The sequence below is a fragment of the Toxotes jaculatrix genome, chromosome 15, assembly GCF_017976425.1.
Source record: "Toxotes jaculatrix isolate fToxJac2 chromosome 15, fToxJac2.pri, whole genome shotgun sequence".
NCBI lineage: Eukaryota > Metazoa > Chordata > Actinopteri > Toxotidae > Toxotes > Toxotes jaculatrix.
Genome location: NC_054408.1, coordinates 16,932,214 through 16,938,527, shown reverse-complemented (window position 1 = coordinate 16,938,527; position 6,314 = coordinate 16,932,214).

Below are 6,314 nucleotides of genomic sequence, written 5' to 3'. Positions count from 1 at the left end.
GAATTAAGTTAACCTTCTGAAAGGGGCCATTCTACAGAATAAGTCCATTAAGAGTTTTATATTTAAGTATAATCTGGTGATAACAAAATTTTATTTGTTTATAGACCTGAATGTGCTGTTATGTGCTGGACTGATAGAGCATAGTGAGAAAAAGTATGTATTTATATGTTAAAAACTGAATATATACAGCACATATTCACATGTAGACATATTGGCTATTACATAATAATTCAGGGACATGGATTTATCCCTGAAAATAATGTAAAATAGCATAATATTACATAATAATAGAGCAAATAGGCAGTAAACATTGTTGAGCAAAACATCAACATCACCACAGTGTTTATGAAACAAAGGTAGGCAGAGAGCTGCTAGATCTCTCTGCAGACACAGGTGTTGACTACACTGAAGGATTTTTCTACACACAGGTACTGTTTGGGGCCTCTCTCTCTCTCTCTCTCTCTCTCTCTCTCTCTCTCTCTCTCTCTCTCTCTCACACTCTCTCACTTGCTCTCTGGTGTATTTGAGAGAGAGACACTGAGAGAAATGTACACATTTGTTGGTCTGTAATGTTGCCACTGTAGGTCAATGAACTCTAGTGTCAAACTAGTCAAGCATCTCCATTTTCTGTGTTCTGGTCTATTCTGTTCATGTCTGGATATAAAGACCCCTGTTGCAATTCTAACCTTTTTCAATTAATCTCTTCTCTTCTCTTCTCCTGAGAAAGACATCAAAAGGGTTTAAATTGTAAATGGGCAAAAAAAATGTATATTCAATAAGTTATAGATTACTATAGCTTACTATAGCTTACTATAGTAAGCTACAGCAAGTAAACTAAACTCTATTGTCTCTCACTATCAGTAGGCAAGATAGCACTACTCTGCTGGTTCTTCAGAGATAAGACATCCCCCTGAAAATATCTGAACATCCTAAATTTGAAGCTACCGGCCTTATTTTTGACCAGTGGACAATATATTTAGCAATTACATTAATACATCCAAGTTTTAATCATTGCTTGCTTAGCCTGACAATAACAGTACAATTCATTTGTCTGTATACTCTTGCCTTAATCCCCCTCTTTTGGTATTTAACTGAACATGTTGATACTTAAACACAAATGTACTCAAAGCTCGCTGTATGTATTTATGGAGGCATATGGGGCTTTTGTTTAAAGGTTAAATTATCTTCAGAATGTCTGAAAATGTCTTTCCTTTGGTACTGAATGCAAAAATATGAGGTGTTTTTCTGAATTTTGTTAGTATTAGGTACTGGGAAAGAATATAAGTCCCCAAAACATTTGTGAAAGCCTTGGACAGAAGAGAAACAGGGAGGGAAATGCTAGGAATAGAGAGAGGAGGAGCTGAGGTAACTAATAGAGAGAAAGGACAGAGCGATGGTTAGTGAAGGAGGTGGAGGAGTGAGAAGAGAGAGAAGAGAAGAAGAGACTGACTGTCAGGCAAGCAGACGGGCTATATCCATCGATACCAATGATAGAGGACGAGGGACAGCAGGAGCCTAGTGCAGTGTAAGCGTCTGGTGCTGTCAGCAGCTTTAAATCACACTGGCACTCCACAACAAAAAAAACACACAGCACTATTGTGCCGCCTCCCCAGCAATAATGAACAATTTATGCTCTGGACTCTGCATTCATTTTGTAAATACTTGGTTCTGTCCTGAGTGGAAATAATAACCTACAGTGTCCATACAAAGAAATACTAATTTTATACTCTCTATAGAGTTGAAAGATGTTTTATAATTGAAAGACATCCACATTTTGCATGTGCCACACAGTAGTTGCTTCTAATTTAATTCAAGAACAACTGAGTAGTTAGAGGTGGCTGTAGTTCAGATGCAAGGCGGACTGGCTCTTTGGGTTGGCAGTTCGATCCCCAGCTCCACCTTCCTACGTGTCCTTGAGAAAGAAACTCAACCCCAAACTACTGATGGTAGTCACTTAAAAGCTCTGTCAGAGCTGAGTGGTAATGACGGTGGTGAAACCAACCTAAAATTCTTGAAACAACAGAGGCTTTTTGCTGTGGAGAGCACTGGGCCATGCCCAGTGATGCGGGGCAGGGTGTCTGTGTCTCTGTCTGGGGCTTGTGTCCACTGAGCCTCCCTTGCTCTGACTGGAGGCCAAAATAGATGCTGGCTTTATTTTTACTGGACGATCCTCTCAGCAGAAAATCACAGTGTATGTGAGTTACTAGATGTTTAAATGCCCATCCCCACTGCATTCATTCATGAGTTTTTCTTCTCACACACAATGTAGTCTAAAGCTAATCTGGCACTGCTGTACCTCACTGTAATGAAGAGAGAAGAATGAGGAAATCTCATGAATTAGAAAAGCTGGTATATGATGCAATAGAGCTTTACAAAGCAGGAGTTACCGTTTGAAAAACCTGCTTTACATTTTTATAGTTCCACACATTCATACCTAGATAAAGCAGATTTCTCAAGGACACACCAAAAGCATTAGGCATTCACTTTGCAAGTTCATATCTGATGATTAAAACATCCTGGCACAGGCCTATTTCTGAGTAGATTGCTGCCTCCTGCATATCTCATCACAGGCTTACAGGGGAGTTGCATTTTTTGGTAAAGTGCAAATAATTATTAATACTAAGGGTCTTAGTGTTGATGTGTAACATAATGTCATGACCATGTGTTTCATGATCCAGGTAAATGTCACATGGAAGCCCACATAGTCAGAAATGTATTGTCTTACACATAACCTTTCAGTGTTTGTTTTGTTCTTCTAGCTGAATGAGGGTAAAGACCCGAGGACGTGTTCTCTCTTTATGTAGAACAACCAGCACACTCACATAATATGTCTCCAAGACTTGTCAAATCAAGGTCCTGGAGTCTGATCTCTGAGTCATCAGTGAAATTTAAACAATACCAGAACAACAAACTGCTTTTGTGGTAGGCACTCCTGAACAATTCACAGTGTAAAGTATTTCTCTCATATTTGCTACTATGGAATGAGGATACACTGCAGAGCTTTAGCTGGCAGTGTTATAGGTGTAAATGTGAAGCACTCTTCAGTAAGAGTCAATAGATTTCCTTCAAAATAATAATTATGTGACAAAAATCTGGCTTTCATGTTAAAATGCTATGTCATTCTAAAAATGGTGGATTGTTCATTATTGCATTGACAGACCGGCATGCAGTCAGCACAATGAATTAAACAAAGCAGTAACTTTAGATCTGCATGCTTGACTGATGAGTGAAAGGGGAACTTGAGAGCAGCTGGTGGATATACTGTATTTAATAATGAAGGAGAGAATCTAAGATGACACAAACTCATTCATTCATGTCAGCAATAACTTTGTCTATAAGTTATTTTATGGTTAATCTTTAAAGGGAAGTTCAGGAGTTGTAGAAGCGCATTGTACTGATCACATATACAAACAGGACTTAAGGAATTCCAAAGCCACAACTGAATAATTACCATCCTCCTTTCTGCACTTGATGGTAGGTAAAGTGAAAATCAGTGAAGAAATTATGTTATTTAAACCAGGTTTTCTCTACAATTTGTGGTCAGTTACAGTTCCCAACAGTGCAATCAGACAGGTTTCTTGTTTGTTACAGTTACAGATATTTTTGTATCATAGTGGGGACTGTTAATTAGAATGATGTCAAATAGTTATCCTACACAAATGTTGGATATCTCCCACAACCCTGATTGCCTATTAACCAAACAATTGTCTTTTCTTTTCGATGAATTATGATGTACTGAAAAAAGACCTTAGATTATAGCACCCCCATCAGTTCAGTCAGTGTATTTGTTAATATTTGTTGTTGAAGTTGTAGACACATTGTACCCCAGCGTTTCATGTACACAGCTAACAGCTCACAAAAAGGGTATTTGACTGAGCCACACTTCATTTTTCAGGTGTGTATAAAAAAGAATATTCATTGAGTTTCCAAGAGAAAGGTCCTCATCAAGGATAAAAGCCAATGAATTCGTCCTGTCAGAAAAAAACTGTGGCCAGCTTTTTAAATTCACCTACTAATCAACAAACATCCAGCTCTCCTAGAGAGTGAATCATGTACTTGCTATTCAGAACAATAAAGATCATGCAGGTGGGTTGAAGAGATGGTTTGTTGTTAGTGACGTATTTGCAAGTAAAGTCTAGAGTTTACAGAGAAAGGTGTCATGAATTAAATTATATTGGCAAGTTATATAATTGGGTGACTGAAATCAGAAAAAACATCATCTAGTCTGACAAATCTTTTACTGCAAAGTCATTGATCAGGATTTTTTTTAAATAAAGAGCTTAAATCCAGTTATAGATCCTGTCTTTTGTCAAAGGTACAAAATGGTGGTGGTACATTTTGAATTAGAAATAAAAGAATGAGTATGAAATCTACTGTTCTTCACATCCTCTTCACTGGCAAATCATTTTATGTGCATGAAAACCAAACTGTCACTATCCTGGTTTTGCAGTGAGGGTGTTTGAACCAGAGAAGACTGAAAAGGCAGAATGATTTGAGCAATAGTTACAGGCCAGTGGGTGTTGGGATGTTTACTGGATGCAATCTGTTTACTGGTACATAAATATAATTGTGTTCTAGCAGGGAACCTTAAACAATAGCTTTTTAATCCCTTTCCAAAATCATTCTGTTGTTATTAGAAATTTTCCTTTTCTTTTTGGATTCCAATTTTAAAGACTGTGTCTGCCAACCAGGAGCTACCATGGCAACAGCCCCCCAGTGCACTGTGAGCACTCAGAGATTATAACAATGATAATCATGTTTTATATTACAATAATGCCAAATCATGTCAGGTTCTGAGGAAATCCTCATTTCAGTGAGACAACTACTTGATCAGGCTTTAAGAACAAAACGATAATAATACATCCCTAATATCACTGAGAGGTTGTCACTTAGCATCTGATGGCTGGGGTTGGTTGATGCATAGTGTTCAGTATAAATCAGTGTGCTGACATTTAATTCTGAGGCAGATTTATCACCCTGGTCTTGCCCTGAAATCTACCCAGGCTGTGGACAAAAATGCCTACCTCAAAGCGATGATGACCTTGAGAGGAAAGCTAAAACCCTCAGCCAGTCAGTGCCAAGTTCATTTTATCCCTGATGAAAAGGGATTTCTGAGTCTTTCAACCAGCAGAGGACTGATAGAGGATTTCTGGAGTTTCATAGAGTTTCAAATCTGGGTGATAAGAGGAAACTAGGCTCGGGATTCATTGTCTCCCTAAGTGTGCTCACACACATAGACACACACATGCACACTTTCAACACATTCCAATGATGCTGATAAACTGCGGCCAGAACAGAAGCTGGGACACTTTGGAAGCTGTGACTTGATGTCTTGATGTGGTTCAGAGTTTTCTCTGTGTTAAGCTTTATGTAAAAGTGCTGACGGCTGGTCAGCCGACAGAGAGGACTCAGAGTTTTCCCTGAGCAAAATCTTTGTGTAGTGGAGAAATGGCTGGTTTGTTCATAGGTCACACTGCTGAGAGATCCTCATGGGGCACAGGAAGTTACACATTGCTCCATATCCACAGACCAGTGCCAGCTGCCAAAAATCCAAGGACAACACATGTACAGGATTTTTACATGGAATTCTTAGTAAGTATTTACTTTCAGTTGTGTTGTGTTGTGTTGTGTTGTGTTGTGTTGTGTTGTGTTGTGTTCTGTACTGTGTGCAGGTTTTATACCAGTCAAAACCTAAATCAGCTGAACACCAACTCTACTTGACCGCTGCTCTAAGAATCTGAAAACTGCACAAATACCAAGACTATAAGTTTATAATGACCCTGAAAGGCTCTTAGCCTCAAGACTACTTTTTAATCACCTCACTTACAGTGGGCTTAAACAAAATATTGAAAATGAATAAATAAATAAACAAATAAATAAATAACCCCTTTGGCAGTACTCAGCAAATTTCATGGCAATCTTCCAGTTAGATTGTGAGATATCTTGCATGTAAAACTGACACTTTGGCCTGAGAGTGGTGCTAAATGATAGGTTAGTGTCACTGTCTGAGTGATTTAAATGGAAAGGGAATGATTTCTGGGGAGCATGTTTAGTAAATTGTGTGGCAATTTGCCCATTTTTGTCAGTTTCTTATGATGGCTGATGGCAAATGTCACAGTGTCCCAATTAGGACTCGTCTTCTGGGGATCATAAATAGCATAGCGACATGGCCAGGCTTGGTCATGTTGCTCTGGATCAAAGTGCTGGATAAAATGCACTTAACCAGCTGATGCCATGACATTTCAGACTGCATGGTGGCCTGTGTGCAATACTGCAAGTTACCTGTTCCATGATTCATCACACGTATTTCACCT